Raw genomic sequence first — 19,589 nt, forward strand, 5'->3', positions numbered from 1 at the left:
ACGTTCGGTCAGAACGTTCGCCCCATGGGCTGAACGTCCTGGCCGAACGTTCGCCCCATGGGGCGATCGTCCTGGCGAGACGTTCTCAAGTATAAAAAAATTTCGACGCAGCTTTGAATAAAAGTTGAATGGTTTTTATTTGATTTTCTGGGAGTAAATCGAATCTTTAAAAGGAAAAATGATGAAGTGGAGAAGAAAGGAAGAAAAGTTGAATGTACTGGCACATTCTCAATGTTAATTGCGAACTTTATTTTCAGCAGGAGTTGAAGGTTTCCTAAAGTGATAATTGAGCTTATATGAGTTTCCTCAAAGCTTTGGAGTCAGTTGGGCAGTTTGAATAAGAATTGAATGGTTTTATTTGATTTTCTCGGAGTAAATCGAATCTTTAAAAGGAAAAATGATGAAGTGGAGAAGAAAGAAAAAGTGAAGGGTTTGTTAAAATGGTGACTCATTCAGGAGAGAGAAGCGGTTAGGGTGAGGGAGATGGTGGTGGTGGTGGTGGCGGTAGCCAGACAGACAGGAGGTGAGGTGGATGGTGTGGATTTAAGGAAAAAAAGAGGAAGGTTATAAATGTAATTGCATTGTTTTTTTGGGCGATTTTAAGTAATTGTTGGGCGATGTATAGAAGTTCAGATATAACATTACCCTTTTTTTTTACAACGGGTAAAACAAAGAAAGGGAAAAGAGTTAGCCTTTTGAGCTAGATTATGCCCCAACCTTACTTCATCTCTTTTTACTTTAGTAGAAGCAAAATATTGAAAGCTATGAGCCACTATCTTCATTTCTCTAACTATTGAATCTATATTTTTATTACTTATTCTTTTGTTTCGAAGAGCTTGAACTACCCCCAAGTTGTTTGTATTGATGATTAGTTTTGAGCATCTTCATTCCATGTATGTTAGTGCCTCAAGAATTGCGTATGTTTCTGTTTGTTCGGAAGATTTGGCATATATTTTTTGTTTACTTCTCTTCGTTTGAGTCTGAGGTCTCATTCTTCCATGCTATTGTGGCTTGCCATTGTTTTTCTTTTTTTGTCTTCTTTCCATGAGCCATCAACTATCAAGATTTGTGTAGGGTTAGGGCCTTTGTTTCCTAAAGTCCAGCTTGTTGTTCTCGTCATTGTTATTTGGTTGTGCAGTTGATCATTTCACTCCTTTCCTTTCCATTTTCTTATAGTGATGTTGTATCTTCGACTACTCTCATGAATGACAGTTATGATTCGTTCAGGGTCTAGATTTGCTCTTCCAAAGATGATCTCATTCATATAGTCATATTCTCCATAAAGTAGCAATGAAATCTCTTCTCAAGCTTCGTCCTTCTTCTATTCCTTTTTTTTCTGAAGGGATTAAGGAAGTTTCTTATCCAATCCTGTATGAGAGTATGACTATTTTGATCGCTCTAATCCCCAATGTTGTACACCATATTCTTTTTGAGACTTCATTGTCTCTAAACAAGTAAGATAAGCTATCTTTGTTTTTCCTATATAGCGTACAATATGGGTCTACATTCTTAATGCTTCTTTTGATGAGGTTATCTGTTATTGGAAGAGCTTTGAGAAGAATTTTTCATATGAAGTGTTTTCACTTCGAAAAAATATCTGAATTCCAGATGTATTTTCAGAATTTTGCATTTTCTTCAAGACCTTCAGTCTTGTGGTTAAGGAACCAATATCCTGATTTGATTGTTGTATAGTCTCCTGCTTTTAAATGAATCCATTCTATTTCATCCTTCAAACCTTCTCTTGGTATATGTGTAGCCAAGACTTTCCTTGAATCCTCTTTTGAATTTTTTTTTCCAGATGGTACTTGCTTTCCGTGTTCTGTTTGGGCCAATGATATCAACAACCACTTTGATGTTTTCTCTGGTAAAATGATCTGCATTGATAATGGGTTTTATGTTTTTTCCTAAAATCCACATATCTTTGTCCAGGTTGATATTTTTCCTATTGCCTGAACGTTTTTGTAGGCCCCCCTTGAAAGAGTTGCATGCTTTGAAGAGGCTACCAAAGGCATAAGAGCACTTTTTGGGTGGAGGGTTATCCAAAGCCAATTGTAGATGGTCTTTCTTGTATTTGGCTACATAAATTTTGTGGATCAGTGAGTTTTTGTTTTTTTTGGATTCTCCTTGCTTGGTTAAAAAGGATGGGGCTTTTGTTTACATATGCAATGTTTCTTGAGTCTTATGTTTTTCAAGAACTTCTCTTTTTCGCCAATAGATACGAGTTTTGTCTAAAGAGGATGACCACCAGAATTTGAGAAGTGTGAAGAAAATCTTGTTTGTTTTTTTCTTGGGATAAGGTAGATAGATGGAGATGATGTGTGAAGCTAGAAAGGTGAGAATGGTATTCATAATGCAAATGAATTTACCAGCTTGAGAGAGATTGACAAATTTCCATGAGAGTATTCTATCTATGGTTTAAGAGAGTAAGTTGTTGAAGGGAGTAGTGTTTTTGCCATCTACTTACATAGGACCCCCTTTGATAGATTCCAATCTTGGGTTTGTTAACCAGTTCTAGGGGTTTTCTCATGAGTTTAGTGAATTTGATTGGGGTGTTATGGCTTAAAATGACACGTGACTTGTCAAAGTTTACTATTTCTCCAGACTTTGAACATAACTCAGCTAAAACGTTTTTTTATCACCCAACAATTCTTTGAAAGGGCTTTAAAGAAGAGCAAAGCAATATTCGCAAAAAACAGATGGGTGATTTTTGGAGCACTTCTAGCAATTTTTAGACCTTCAAGTTCTCACTACAACAAATTGTCACTTGTGCCACGGTAAGAATCGTGGCCCAAGTTAAAGAAACCCGTGGCTATGTAATCTAGCCACGGGAATTTTGGAAAGTACTCCCATGGCGCAAGTGGCCGTGGCTAAGATTTTGCCACGGGAAAATAGAGGGTGTGGCGTAAAGTGAAATGTATGCCACGAATACTCCCGTAGCTAAAAATATCCTTTGCCACGAGTATTACCGTGGCTGCAAAGCCTTTGACTCAAGTACTATTGTGGCTAAAATAATCCCTTTGCCATGAATTTTACCGTGGCTAACAAATCTTTGACAACAATTTTCTCTCATGGCTAACCAATTCAGTATGCATAAGATCTCCCGTGGCAAGAAAGAGAGTACACAATTCTATATATGTTACCAATTTCATATGCCAAACATATATTATTGTGCAAATAAATATATAGTAAACCATATTTTTTTAATATGGAATAATGAAATATTATTATTAATATAAAATTTTTAATATCTTTACATTAAATGTAATTGAAATAAAAAAGCTCCATTGGCAACTAAATAAAAACGCATATTCTCCAATCTTTTTACATAGAAAAATTATAAACTACATAGTACTTTAATTGTAACTGAGAATGCGTCTTGTGCTTGATAATATGTACCCTCTTTCTCCAATCTGTAACAAATCAAAAAAAATTGTTAAATACTATAGTGACATCCATTAATCTTGCTTTGATCGAACACAAATCAAGAACCAAACAAAATGTAGACTTAGGCTGTAGAAGCACATCTTCCACAAGCAGCAAAAACAGGCACATTAATACTTAGACCCCAAAATCTGCAACAATCCCAATACTTAGACCTCTTCATCTCCTTTTACTGCTTTTGATGTAAGCTCAAACAGAGTCTTCATGTAGGGCTGAAGCACTTCATAGTACATTGATGCAATCGCCACACGACATTCATAAGCAGCCTGCCTAATCTGCACCTCCTGGGATGCTGCAGTTTCACAAACAACTTTCATAATGTAATTTCGTTCCATCTCATTCTCAAAGTTAGTTTTTGCAAAAGCAAGAGCATTATATAAAGCCTTTGTTGCCGCAAGACGAATTCCAGGACTATGTTGAACAAGGCTCATGCCCTGAACAACCGCTGTAAGAATGGCATTCACTTCAGTTTGCTCCAGCTCCTGATGTGATGTCTCCTCGCAAACATACCCAAGTGTCTCCAATGTTGCTTGTTTCAATGAAGCTGGACTATCTGGTTGAGTCATATTGTTAAGCAAAGATGAAATCAGGTCAGGCCATTCCTTTCTAGGAATTCCAGTGGACGCGATTTTCACAATACATTAATACACAGCCCTCTCCCCTCCCCTCCCCTGCACACAGCACTGCACAGCCCCCTCCCTACTGCTGCTGCACACATCCCCCTCCCTGCACACAACCCCTCCCCACTGCCCCCTCCCCACTGCTGTGCACGCATGAAGGTAAATTTACAACGATTCCTACAAATTCTCTTCAAAATATATAGGGAGAACTGATAGGTACCCTGCTCCACCGAAGCCTGTACCAATCAACCCTCAAAGTGCATTTATGATTATTGGGGTTTGATTGACAATGTTGTGAGATACAAAGTGTTGCCACTAAACCAAACACTTTTAGGTGAGCTTATGATATAACTTGTCAATTATATAGTTTAGTGATGAGACTGCATTAGTATCTATGTACAGTACAAATATAATTAAAGAGGAATGGGTTTCCTCTGTTGAGTCATTTTCCTTAATTAAAGCCGTATGTTAATGCTATTGGTACGCTATCTTAATTTCTGCCAAACTTCTTACTCCTTTTCAGGAATTTAGTAGCAGAGAAGAGAAATATCCTTTTGACCACCAAAAATTACGATCAGAAAATCAGAATTACCAGAAGCACGAGATAAGGTATGATAAATCAGACAAAATATCATAGTATACAACCAAACAATAACAAACTCCAAATTATTTTATGCTCTCACGTGAAATTCAGTTTACTCCCCTAGCTACTCAACTAATTCAATGTTTTCTTTTTCCGTCTGAGTAAAAATGCATGACCAAAAGTCCAAAGTAGACCACATCTTCAAAGTTTAAACCTGGAGAATTCTACCTTCTACATGTATTTGCTTATGGCCTTAACTTACAGTGATAACTCTTCCAGAACCCTTATAGATGATGTAGGTAGTTGCGAATAGAGGAATAGTAACCTACAAATAATATTTATATTTAAACAGAAATATATGAAAGCACAAAGTTTAAACACAATAGAGAAGTGGACCGGCATAAAAAAATGAGAAAATATCATACACACAAGTTAAAGTCCATAAGTTGGACAGTTTCTAGCCTTCGCATTGATAGGATGACCATGCCATTCTAAATCAAAAGCCACATTAGGAAAAAATAATTTCAGTAAGAGAGAGAAGACAGAAAACCATAAAGAAGGTCTAGGGTATGATACATTTAAAAAGATAAGTAAATCAAGTCCATGGCAGTAAAAGCACTTGCATCCCCAATGAAAGCAGGTTATACAAAATTAGTACTGTAGTATAATTCTTCTCTGAGAAAATTAGCACAAGCTACAATACCTGCCTACTATCATATTCAGCTACTAAACCCCATCAAGGCTTACTTAGATTAGAGAAATGATTCCAAAAAGTCAAAACCTTATAGAATTCCCTATTCAAAATTTTCCTTGTCCAAACACTAGCTAGGCCTCTGGTTATTGCCTTAATTTTTTTTTTCTTTACTGCTGTACATCTAAATTTTAGAAAAAAAATGAAGCAAGTAAAAGTTCATGAAGAATCAAAATCTCAAAAGTAGAATTAAGGTTCTTTTCACTCACGACATGAATCACAGGGGATGTATGCATCAAAATGAATGAAAGAGTTTTGTTCAAGAGTTTTGTTACAAGTATTGTTGGTGGCAACAATTGGAAAGGTACAGTTCCAAATTCCGTCATAATGCACAAGACTGATATCAGCCTCGAAAATACTGTTTATAACAACAATACATCAGCAAAACCACTAAAGACAGCAGCCTCAATATCAAAGGTAAAATTTTTAGAAGGAAAAAAAAATTGCTGGTCTAATCTTTCCGCTAAAGTATTATAAACGCAAAATCCTTAATAGATTTTAGATAACAAACATTTTGCAGAATTTATATATATGCAATCAAGATATTGCAAACTTATAACATAAACAATTTAATAACCCTCATACGAATTATAATTTCAAAGATAAAACCATCAATTCAGAGTAGTAGCTTGCCAATATCATATAATTCTTGTTGAATTAATCAAAGAAAAAACAATACATAATAAACATTTCACAAGATGCAATTAAAGAGTTACAACAAATACCGATTAATCTATCGATGAATCTGCTTGCACTACGAGATTGGTGAACGGCGAGAAATTGGTTTTAATTGAAGTTAATTAGAACTGTTGTTGATGAGAATTGGAGAACCGGTGTTGATGAGAGTTGGAGAACTGTTGTTGATGAGAGTTGGAGTCTTGGAGAATTGCCCTAATCGACTCAGCAAAACACGATTATCGTCAATTTTTTGGGCTATCTTCGTTTTTTTTTATTTGGTTTTTTCAATAATGGAATTATGGAAGCGCTTAAAGAGACAGGAGTAATAATATGATTGTAAGTTTGTAACTGTATACAGTCTAAGTTCTTGTTTTTTTTTTACTTCTATTGGTTTTTATTTTTTATAACATATATATTCCTAAATCCTAATATCTTAAATATTATCAACTAGAAGTATATGTGTAGCTGAATTAGAAAATTACCCTAAAAAAAGTGAATTAGAAATTAAAAATTATTCTACTATAATAAATATCGTAAAAGTCAAGGGCATTGCCCCCGACTGCCCGAGCCCCCTAATTAAGGCGCTTCACCCCTAGACCCCGACTCGCTGACTGGCCAACAAGATCCCCATAATAGGTTATACGAAAGGGGCACAATCATATTCAAGATACGAATACACACAACATAGATCAAATTAAATCACGTGATCCTAGAAACTAATTAACCAACTTAATTTTGGCGAATTAGACAAACAAATGATTTTCCCTTTTTTGTTCTATTTTATTTACACTTTTTAGTGTGCAGCATGGGTAAATAGAGTAACAAATTAACCCACACGATGCGATTAATAAGTACGCTTGAAGTAAGAAATTTTAAAGTGTTTGATTTTTCATGTAGACCACATATATTGATTTTAACTTGCAATATGTTTGAATAAGTGCTATCAGTTATGGATATCCCAAAAATAAAAAGTATATTAAAAACATTGGATATATATATATACACATATATATACATATATATACATATATATACATATATATGTACATATATATATATATATGTACATATATATATATATATATACAGATATATATGTGTATATATACATATATATGTGTATATATACATATATATGTGTATATATACACATATATATGTGTATATATATATATGTATGTATGTATATATATATATATATATATGTCAATCTTCTAGCTAGCAGCTTAAGTAGATTTAGCCACTTATAAATTTACATTGTTGCATATTAATGTGGCTTAAAGGTATGTTTTCCATGAGAATTTTTTTTATGGCACAGGTGTAGCCACGGGAAAATCAATTAGTTGTAGCAACGCCATGAAGTTTGCCACGGGAAAACAATTACTCGTAGCAAAACTAAGATTTTTGCCACGGGAAATCAACTGCCTGTGGCATAAATTTCACTAGGTTTTGAATTTTTGGTCAAAATTTATTTTTCCCGTGGCTAAGGGAAATTATGCCATGGATTTGGAATTCCCGTGGCATAATTCGTGGCACAAGTGCCAATTTGTTGTAGTGTCTTTTTGGGATTCTAATCTTATGAGGTTCTTGGAGAGCACTTCCATGCAGAGAATAAAGATGTAAGAAGAGAAAGGGTCACCTTTTCTTAGGTCGGTTGTATTGGAGGTATGTCCTTCAAACAATGTGATGGGTATCTCTAAAAGATAGTTTATAGGATCAGTTACGAGTTACGATAATATTAGTATAATTAAGTACTCGATATGTTTAGCTGGAAACCGTTACCGGTTGGCAATATTATTATTAAATATATTTGCAACTTAATTATTATTAATCCTATAGGATCGCATACATTCGCATGGGTTGAACCATGAATATATTTGGACTAAGGTTCAATAAAAATATCAAAGAAAACTTTTGAATTCTCTAGCCGAGTCAACAACGACATTATGCACATTGTGCATATCTTCCGTTATGTGGAATCACTAGTAGAATAAATACTATTTGCTGCGATAATATTGCTGCGGTTTTACCTATACGCAGCAATATAACACGCAAAAAGAAAAGAAAAAATAGAAATTGACAATATTGCTGCGGTTCCCGCCCAAAACCGCAGCAATATTGTCTAACGAACACTTTTTAAAAATAATGTGGGGCCCTGAACAGCAAATATTGCTGCGGTTTCCACGTAGGACCGCAACAATATATTAAAAAAATATTTTTTTAATATATTGCTGCGGTCCTACGTGGAAACCGCAGCAATATATCTAAAAAAAATGAAACCGTAAAAATCTTTAAGTGGGGCGCCTTTCCCCTCTCACACCTCCCCCTCTCTCATGTAAACCCTAAATATAAATTAACTAGGCGCCTCTCTCCTCTCAAATCTCCCCCTCTCAAAGCTCCTAGCCCCTCTCTTTCTTCCCTCCCTCACATCTCACTCCCGGAATTTCCTCCTCTCTTTCTCGTGTAGAATTCCGGTCGTCATCCTCACATCCTCTTCCTTTTCGTTTGTTTGTCGTCGGCCGTTGAAACTTAAAGCCCTAAATCCTTCTGTTGCTTGTTTCTCGAAATCAGACCGGCCGCATCTCGTTCGCGAGTCGTTGTGTTGCTCATTTGCGTTTTGTCATCTCTCCTCTCTACTCTTCGTCGGCGGTTCTGTCATAATCACGCGATTTCGTCTGGTTTTTTTTTCAGATCGGAGATTTTTTTCTTCGTCATCATCACGCGATTTCGTCTGGTTTTCTTCGTCGGCAGTCTCATTCGTGAGTCGTTCGAAGATATCTTTATAATTTCAGATCGAAGATTTTTTTCAGATTCTCGAAGATCGAAGATCGAAGATCGTGAGTCAGTTCAATTCTCGAAGATGGTGAAGTAAATATCTTTATAATTTCATATCGTGAGTCAGTTCAATTGTCGAAGATCGAAGATTTTCATTTCGATTTTTTCAGATTTAATTTGTGTATTTTGTCGTTTTCTTTATTATTTCAGATCTGGTTTTTTTTTTATTATTATTATTTTAGATAGGTTTTTTCCGTTTGTTGATTATTTTCGTTTGGTGATTATTTCAGATCAGATTTTCATTTCGATTTGTGTATCACAAGCTTTAGTGGAGGAGTCGCAATTTTTGTAATTGTTTTTATAATATTTTAGTAATTATTTGTGTATCAGAATACTACTTTTGAGTTGTATGGTTTAGGTTTTTTTATAATTTGCCTTAAATATTTTTGTTGTTTTTTTAGTTACTATAATTTTGGTTTTTTATATTCTGCCTTAAATATATTTCAATTTGAATTTTTATGTCTTTGAATTTTGTATAATAATTTTTTGTTATTAGTTTCAATAAGTGTTGTTTTATTTGCTTTTAACCTTTTTGTCATTCAAATTTGATGGCAAAATGCAAAAAAAAAAAAAAATTTTTTTTACCTGTACAGACCCTATTGTTGCGGTTTTACTAAAAAAATCGCAGCAATATGCTTTCTAAATCTGATATAAAATAAGTATATTGTTGCGGTTTGGCCTAAAAAATCGCAGCAATATTGGTATATATTGCTGCGGTTTTAAACCACAGCAATATTATTAATACCTATTGCTGCGCCCTTAATTGCTGCGCGCCCCAATCCGCAGCAATAGGGCACTTTTTAACCGCAGCAAGTAGCCTTTATTCTACTAGTGAATTAGTTTCTTGTTAGGATTTTTCCTAAAATTAAGCTACTCTAATTCTAGGGGATTACATTATAAGATATTTATCTTATATATATATGATATTGCTTTCTTATAATGCTCTAGAGAACATTACGTGATATTTGGTTTGACCCCAAAAATCTATTCTACAAAAGTGAGACACAAAGTACTTGGGAGTAAGAGTCTAAGAGATATACTTTGCTCTTCCTACTCCAAGATCTAAGGTGTCCTTGTGTTGTGGTTCGATCGTGTGATGTGCTAGCCATTAGAGGGACTTCAAGTAAGGTTCTCAAGAAAGTAACCTGATCGAATCTGCTAATTGGAGGTGCGCTACAAAGGTATATTAATGTGTATAATACGTTCATGAATTAATATATGTGTAGTTTCGATTTTGACCTGTTTTCAAAAACTATATGTTTTTATCAAAACCCTTCAGTGGTATCAAGAGTCATCTTACACATATTAAATTTTTGATCTATTATTAATATACTTGGTGAATTTTATGCTTTTATTATATGATTAGATGAACATGTGATAATGATTATTTTTTTATATTCGGAAATCATGTTGTATGTTTCGAATTTAGCCCTAATTTTATTGTATCATGCGCATATTTTTGATTTATTTGCTTATTGGATTTTATTACTATGCGCAAGGGTAGATAAAGATCATGTTTTATATTGTTCCCTTTAAAATTTTGAATTAATGATTTTTCCAAATTGATTAATGTCAATTTTAGTTAACCATATCTTATCATGATTATTACTTAATAGTTCATGATTAAAATTTATGCCCTATATTTGATTTAATGTTAAAGATCAATAATCTATCCATTAGTTAATGTGATATTTGTAAACATGTAAATCATCTTTCATTTAAAAAAAAATAAAAGAGAAAGGTTGAGATGAAGTTTCAGCGTCAACAAGCAGGGAGTTTATTTTTCCTTTGCCGAAAGATACTTCGGCGGTGACATTCATTGGGATGTGCTGGTTTTAAGTGGGTTGTATACAGAATTCGTAAATTACGACTTGCTATATATAGGTTTCTGTAAGGTTTTCACCCTTACTGTCTTACTTAATTCAATTCGACATAAAAGGTTTAATAAAATATTAGGCAATAAATAATAATGTTATATGTGACGTGCGCTAATTATTTTATTAATGTAGTTTTAAGTGGGAGGATTTGAAAAACATGAGGGTTTTAGGTTAAGTTGAGACTTAGTTGGGCTCGTTAACTCTAGATAACCTTTTTCGTGTGTTGATCTTTTAGTAATAATAGGCATGAGAATTCGATTAGATTTAATTAAGATTAATAATTGGTAGAATGTTTAAATTAATTATTTCTTGCGCATTTATGTATGTTTATACATGTATTACGTGATTTATATAAATGGCTTTTATATAAAATGGGCCATTCATTTTGGAAAATGAATGGGTGTATGTTATTAAATATAATCATGCAAGTTTTGTGACTAGTATGGCCCAAATAGGATAGAAAATATGGTATGTATATCATTTTGTTTTATTTGTAATTTAAATACAGTCTGCGAACCATTATGTATTTTTGTATATTATAGTATAAATTATTATTTTAATTAAAAACAAAAATGTTCTCACTTGTAATCATGAGAAGATGAAGATCAATTGGTGAGACAAGCTATCCGGATTGAAGAGAAGAACTTCAAGTCTATGGGCCATACTAGGATCATTTATTTTGTTACATGTTTTATATTTAATTGTTATTGGTTTGTTTTATGGTGTTTGATTATTGTTCACTAGTTTACTCAATAATCAACCAACATAGAAAAACCTAAGTCCCAAATAATATTGAGAATAATAAGAGTAGACTTAGTGAAGAGGTCTACATGTTAGTTTGGTTTTCTCATCAATTTAATTTTGGAGTCCTTATAAATTGAAGCAAAGGGGTAGGTTCAATTGGCTATTTTCACCTATCAACCAAGAATTATACGAAAGTTATAATTAGTAGATGGATTGCTTACCTAAATCATTAGCTTGAGTGTCATGCCACAGTTGCCTTAGGCTAAGTGAGATAGGATCTTGGAATCATTTTATTCGGAGGGACTTATATTTTTTAACCTAAATAAAATGTTAATAACTTGTTTATATTGCATGTTGCTTTATTTTAAGTTATTAAATATGTTAAAACGAATTTGATTGCATTTCTTTCCATTTGTAGTAATGGCTAATTCAAATAACAACAATTTATCATACAATTTGCATTCAATTCTCGAGCGTGAGAAGTTGAATGGCAATAATTTTCTCGACTGGCAGAGGAACTTGAGAATAGTCCTAATGCAGGAGAAAGGGGAGTACATCATTGATAAACCTCTCCCCACTCCTCCTCCTCTAAGTAATGCATCTGTTGAGGAGAAGGATGCACATGTATGTCATGTTGCTGCTACGGATGTCAAATGCCTTATGTTAGCTACTATGAGCCCAGATTTGCAAAAGTAGTTTCTAGACTCAGATGCATATACCATTAATCAAGAGCTCAATTTATGTCAAGAGCAAAGTAACTTATTTATTATTCTTATTATGGTCTATTCTCTACTTAATATGATCTTGCATTATAATATTATATTCTAATTATGTTAGTATTTATATTACTTTGCCTTGGTTTGTCATCACCAAAAAGGGGGAAATTGTTGACCCAATATGGTTTTGATGATGACAAACTAAAGTAATTTAACTAGTTTTATGTGTGCAAGAATCATTGTAAAAGGTTGTGCCTATAGCATTGAGAATGCTTAAATGAAAGGTGTGCGAGGTGCATTGTTCCTATGGATAACGAGAATACTACAATCAAGGTTGAAGTGAAGAGGCTTGACTTCAATATTGAAGTGAAGATATTCAAAGGAACAACTATCCTAACATGAAGGAAGCTTAGAATGCATGAGTTTGTATTTAAGTTCCTAAATGTAAAAAGGGAACGATATCCGGAAAGGTAAGGAAACTTGAGTTATAAAGTTGGAATGAAGGTTTAGGGTTTAGTTAAGTTCCTAGGCTTAATGAGTCTAAATGTTAAAAAGGTTGTGTCGGTTTCTATTAATTAAGTCTACGAGTTCCTGTTCTGTTCCTATGTTGAGAATAGGCGTTGGTACAGTTTGGGAACACAGGTTGGGAACAGACCTAAAACGTCCTATGTTGTGCGCCTAACATAGAAGCGCTTAACTAATTTGTTTAGGAGTCCTAGCTTAGTTTGACTAGATCCACTAATTTAGGGATTAGTTAGGAGTTTGTTAGGAAAATATTTTAAAATGATTTTCTGTTTTGAAAAGGATAATATCTTATTTTAAAATCTTATCTTTTTATCAAAAGATTTTCTTTTTAAATAAAATATGATTTTCAGTTTTTATTTAAATATTTTAAAAAGATGTTTTTTTCTTAAATTATTTATTTAAAATGTTTAATTTTTCTCCAAGCAACACTAACCACGTAATGTTTACTGTTAAACGTTTTTATTTGTTTAGTGGGCTTGCTTATTATTTCCCAAGTATTAATTAATTTATATGGTTTAATTACTCCCAAGAAACTAATATCAGTTTAAGTTACTGCTACACGTTTACTGTTTGTGGAGTAATGGGCTTGATTATTTTATTAAAGCCTTAATTTATTTTAATTAGTTTAATTAGGCTTCAAGTTTTATAAACCACGTTATACTTTACTGCTTCTCTCATTAAGTTAAGTAGTGGGTTAGTGGTTATTTAATTCTCAAGTAAAGTTAAATAAAACTAATTAATTAATTAAGTATGGATATCATGGGTTAGTGGATTAATTAGTGGTAAGTTATTTCATGACTACTTATGTTATAAATAGGCTTAATCTAAAGTTTAATGTGTCGGACTTTAAGTTATTTTACATAAAGTGTCAAACTTTAGTAGTCCTTCCATAGTGTGTCTGACTTCGTTTTAATTGGGTTTAACTAAGATAGAGTCAGTACCGTCATTCCTTCAATATACTCTTGTGTTCCTTACGTATTTCCTACTTATTCCTTATTGTTTTTATCGTTTGTAATCTTGGTTTTTGGGTAAGGGATTTTGAGTGAAATCCTGTATTGGGAAAAGCTTTGAGTAAAGCAAGAGAAAGGGAAGAAACTTGAGTGAGTTTCATTGTAAGTGTGAAGCTTTGAGTGAAGCAAGAGAAAGAGAAAGTAACTTCTAGTGAAGTTTGAGAGGAACGATAGTCGTGGGAACTGTCGTTGGGAACTTGAGTTTAGTAACTTAAGTTGTGGCTCAAGAGAAAAGTAATAGGATTGTAAACAGAGTTGTTTTGGCCTATTTTAGTGGAAAGTTGAGTTAAAATCCCTTGTGGTCGAGGTTGTTTCTTCCTATTGGGCCTAGGAAGTTTAGTGTTCCCTTAGAAGTCAACAATAAGAAACCTGAGGACAAAGACATTTACGCTCTGAGTGACATCTTTACCCACGATTTTCCAGTGTTTCAGGAATAAAATTAGAGGGGTACCATCTGGGCCTAAGGATTTTAAAGGGTGGGAGTTGAAACACGCTTCTTTTATCTCTTCATTAGTGAAAGGTATGGAAAGGTAAGAGATGTGATTATCTGTTAAACAAGGAAGAGAGGTAACGAAAGGGTCATTTTGTAGAATTGTTGTGTTTGTGGTGCTCTCTTTTTTGTAGAGGTCCTTAAACCCATCCAAAAATGATTTCTAGATTGAGCTTTGATCCAAAAACCAGGTTCCTTCTTGGTCCTTTATAGCAGCCTTGATCACGTTCCTCAAACTTCTTCCTCTGACACTCTTATAAAAGAAAGCGGATATCAGATCACCTAACGCATCCCACCTAGACTTAGCTCTTTGTTTCCAATAGGTTGTTTTCTCTTTTAAGCCATTCAATGTATTGTTTCGAACTTCCAGGTCTTGATCTACTTGATTGATACTTGTTATGCTTTGTTAATGTTCTGTGAGATTATTGGTTATAGCCTTCCAGTCAATCTTGTTCTTTTTTGTATACTCAAGACACCAGCTTCGAATTCTTCTCATCGTGTTTTGGAGTTTACGTTGTAGAACATGAGAAGAGGAGCCAGTATGAATATGTTTCCATTCTTCTTCGATGATTTTGAAAACTTCTGCATGTTCAAGACTCCAAGTATCTAGTCTATAAGGCCTCAATTTCTTTCCTTGGCATTTTTCTTGGAAATGAAGCACTATGGGGCTGTAATCTGAAAGGAGAATGGGAAGATTCCATAAAACTTTGTATGGGAATAAGTTTCTCCACTCTTGGTTACTAAATGCTTTATCGATTCTTTCGTAAATTGCACTTTCGTTAGACCTATTGTTTGTCTATGTGTAATTGACTCCGTGGAAAGGGATGTCCAGGAGTTTATCATCCATTTTCCAATCCATGAATTGAGATGCTTCTTTAATAACCATTGAACCTCTTAGCTTTTGTTTGTTATTTTTCACTTGATTGAAGTCTCCTAAAAGAACCACTTGATTGCTAGAGATTATTTGTGTGAGGTTATTCCAAACAGTTACTTTCGGAGTTCGAAGGTGATCCGTAAACAAAGGCGATATTATAATCATTATTAGCAGTCATATCCGATGTCTTACAGCATATAAAGTGTTTAGAAGTTAAGAAAATGAAAACTACTACCCTTCGAATCCAACATAGGAAAAGTCCTCCACTGTTGTCCTCAGAATTAATCCTCGTACACCCTTGACAACCAAGCCTACTGAAAACTGGTTCCAACAAAGAAACCTGGCTTATGGTTTCAAATAAGAAAATAAAATCTACATTATTTGTACTAGCAGTGTTAGAAATAAACCCTAACATATTGTAGCTAAGACTTTTCAGCCCCCTACAGTTCCACCTAAGGAGGCTAATCCTTTAAAAGAAGACTGGGGCTAGGGTATTGGCTCAACACATTCGTTTTGCTTTCCTCCTCCGAAAATTGTTGCTTCATTGAGTTTTCATCGCTTAGGCCAAATTTTAATTATACCCTTCCCCTTAGTGTTCTTTTGTATCTTCATTCTCTTTGCTTTGTTGGTTTCAATTTGTTGCGTCTCATCCTTAGGAGGAAGATTTAGATCGAAGTTGTTTCGAACACTAATTCTTATTGCTTCCCATTCAAAATTCCTTAGGTTTCGCGAAAGATATATAACTTGTTAATCTCCAAGCTCTTTTCCTCCTCCAAAAATGGTTGCTCCATTGACTTTTCATCGCTTAGGCCAAATTTCAATATACCCTTTCCCTTAGTGTTCTTTTGTATCTTCATTCTCTTTGCTTTGTTGGTTTCAATTTGTTGCGTCTCATCCTTAGGAGGAAGATTTAGATCGAAGTTGTTTCGAACACTAATTCTTATTGCTTCCCTTTCAAAATTCCTAAGGTTTCGCGAAAGATAACTTGTTGATCTCCAAGCTCTTTTCCTTCTTTGCTTCTTCATCTTTTGTGTATTTGAAGACTATGTGGTGATACTTTGGAACTAATTTTATGCGCGTGATGCTAAAGCTGGCAAAGGGTTCAGGATCTCAATTGTACTCGTCTAGACTATGAGACTGTATCCTAATTGAAGGATATGGGTCTTAATTTTTTAGATCTTATGGGTAAGGATAGGTTATGGGTCTTGATATTATTGGGTAAGGATAAGGGAAGGGTCCACTTCTAAAATACTCAAACCCTACTCATAGGTTTGCTCAAACAAACACTACAAGAAAATTCGCCTATGGAGGTAACACATTGAGGTAACCAATTTTTTGTAGCCTCTAAAAGTGCCTCTTAGCATTAGTTAATTTTGATTGCCTCTAACATTTTTTTTTTTAACATCAGTGAAACTTAGGTTTCCCCTAAAGGTACTCTTTAGTATCAATGAAATATTGGTTGCCTCTAAAAAATTTTAACATAAGGGAAATCTATGCTACCCCTAAAAGTAATTTTTAGCATTGATGAAATAATGGTGTCCTCTATTTTTTTTTTTTTTTAACACCGGTGAAATTTAGGTTGCCCCTAAATGTAGTTTTTAGTATTGATGAACTAATGTTTGCCTCCAAAACTTCTTTTTAGTTAGTGAAATCTAGGCTGCCCTTGAAAAGTAACTTTTAGTATTAACAAAATTTATATAGCTCCTAAATGTTTTCTTTAACATCAGTTGAGTTATGGTTCCATCTAAATGTTCTTTTAAGTCTTGTTAAAATTGATTATTCTCCTAAAAACTCATTGTTAGCATTAGTGATATTGTGTTTGCTTCTAAAAGATTGTTTTAGCATTACTGAAATTTAAATTGCCCCTAAATGTAATTTTTTGCATTTTTGGATTTTAGATGGCCTCTAAATGATTTTTTAAGCGCAATCGAAATTCACATTGCTATATAAAGTTGTTCTTACATTAAATCACCCATGTATTTAAATGATAGAATACTAAGTGTTCAACAATTACATATTCAGTGGATCTTAATCATATGTTGCATAATCATTTATATGATTTCACTAAGCTATATATTAAACAAACAATATCATGTCAATTGTCAATCAAGCTACTATCAGTAATTAATTATTAGAATTAGATTTAGAATATGTATGTAGTTTAATTTATATTTAGTGGAAAGTGCATTAAGTTATGTCTTAGGATAATTTATGAGTCATTAAAATATACGAAGTATTAAATGAAAACTGACATTAGTATTTTGGATATGGCCAAAAAAAAGTTTGTTACGACACTTCTATATTGTTGATTTTCTACGTGTCACACGAGCAAACACAAGGTAGAGTATTCAGCCATTATAGGTGTGCAACTAGTACAATACTCTCAATCAAATATCAATAAATAATTCAAATATAATAATAATTTATGATGACTAAGAAAATTAAACCTAATAATACCAAGTATTGTGCAAAAATATGACAATAACAACTAGTTGAGTAGAATAGAAATCACTTTTATTTCTAGCTATGTATAATGCGCCATGAGAATTATGACCAATATATGATAAAACCGATATCTAAAAAGAAAAAAATCACAAGCATACTTCATTTTCATAATAACAAAAGAATTAGTACAATAATTACTAATTCCACAAAGTTTATTTTCCAATAAAGAGAATATACAAGAAGCACGAGTCAATGGTTAAAATTAATGTAGCCGTATATGAGAGGTTCGAACATTTTCTTCCCTTACGGTATACTCGTCATACCTAGGGAAGATAATCGTAGCTCTGACTTAATCTATCACTCTTATTGATAAGCCTTAATTAGTGTCGAGTGACACCAACCCTAGCCAGCAGTAATATCATTATAACCATCCAATATGTTAAGCAATAGTACTATAAGTCTACTTGGCCACCATCTTATAATAGGCATACAAACTAGAGCCCACAAAACCCAGAAGCTGTCTAATAAATTTAGTTGCAAGTAGAATACAAAAAGATAGTTACCATTTTCCACTTAAGATCGTACTCCTTTTTTTTTTTTGGAAGGGAAGATCTTACTCTTAAGTGATCATTAACAAATATAACAATGTCATTTTACCCACCAAATCGAAGGGTAGGCCACCAAATATTATCCAGCTCATTCCACCAGTGAAAAACTCCTACAATAGAACAATATCGAGAATAAGATACATGCAAAAGCATGATAAAATGGAATAAAGAGTTCAATTAAAGTGCATTAGGAACGAAAAGGGAGTTAACTTAAGGCACACTGTTTAGAGTAGGCTAAGCTAAGGTCCTCTTGACTTAAGGTGTAATATTATAGATGATTACGGTGTACAAAGCCAAAATTTCGACTATGAGAAGAGAGATCGTTATTACAACATAGATAATCTTTCTAACTCTGCAATATCAACACTTTAAATGAATATAATTGTATATCTAACTTGTGCTTTCCATTCACCATCAAATTGGAATGATAGATCATGTTTGGATTACAGAATTATCCCAAATAATTTGTGCAATATTGACTTTTGTGAGATTCTAATAGCTGAGTTTCTACTAGCCAATAGTAATGGTACTAATTATCACCCAAAAGTTGCATTGAGCATAATTACAATCAATATTCCCCATATACAGATATGAAGTCCTCGTCTACCATATACTAGACTCTAAAAGATAAGATATTCTTGTTTTTTAATAAGTAAAAAAGATAAGATATTCTTATTTCCTAAAATCTCATAACTTACTACTCAAGTTCGGAGTTCAGTGCATCACAAGTGTACTCATACCATTCACATTCGAAAGTATAGGCTCAGAAAAGTTAAATATGCTAAGGTCAACAAGGCATATCTCATTCAGGGCTTGCCATTGCTTGTGAGTTGTGACAGCCAAAGCACACATTCGACTTACTCAAAAATTGGAGCCATAAGTTTCATGAAAAGAAGAGAAATATTTGGCCATAAAATGGCTCTGAGCAGAAAATAAGCTAAAAATATTACAATTAGTTGATCAGATGTACCAAGTTGAAGACATCTCATATGCCTAATATACCCAATTCGACTAAAATTCACAAATAGTCTACTAATGAATTTAATTGCACTCAAAATTGATTGATTACAAGAACATTATTGATCAAGAAACCGAATTTGGAGCAAAGAAATGAGTGTGCAGTAAAAACAAAGTACGGGAACAGGGAGCCTAACGACAAGCAAGGAAGTATATAAATAAAGAAGACAAAAGACACTAAGTTTTCAATTGAATTTATCTACTTGTCCTCAGTTATGCCCATGCTAATTATTAAATTAAACGACCTTGAAATTTGTCCAATAGTTTAAAATCAGAAGAAAAGAAATAGTGAAAATTCAATCATTGACGAACAATCAACCTCTTATTAACTGGAAACTTCTTCTAATTACACTTGTGTAAGTGTATCACTTTTAT

The sequence above is a fragment of the Beta vulgaris genome, chromosome 2 (genome assembly GCF_026745355.1).
Source record: "Beta vulgaris subsp. vulgaris cultivar EL10 chromosome 2, EL10.2, whole genome shotgun sequence".
Classification (NCBI taxonomy): Eukaryota; Viridiplantae; Streptophyta; class Magnoliopsida; order Caryophyllales; family Amaranthaceae; genus Beta; species Beta vulgaris.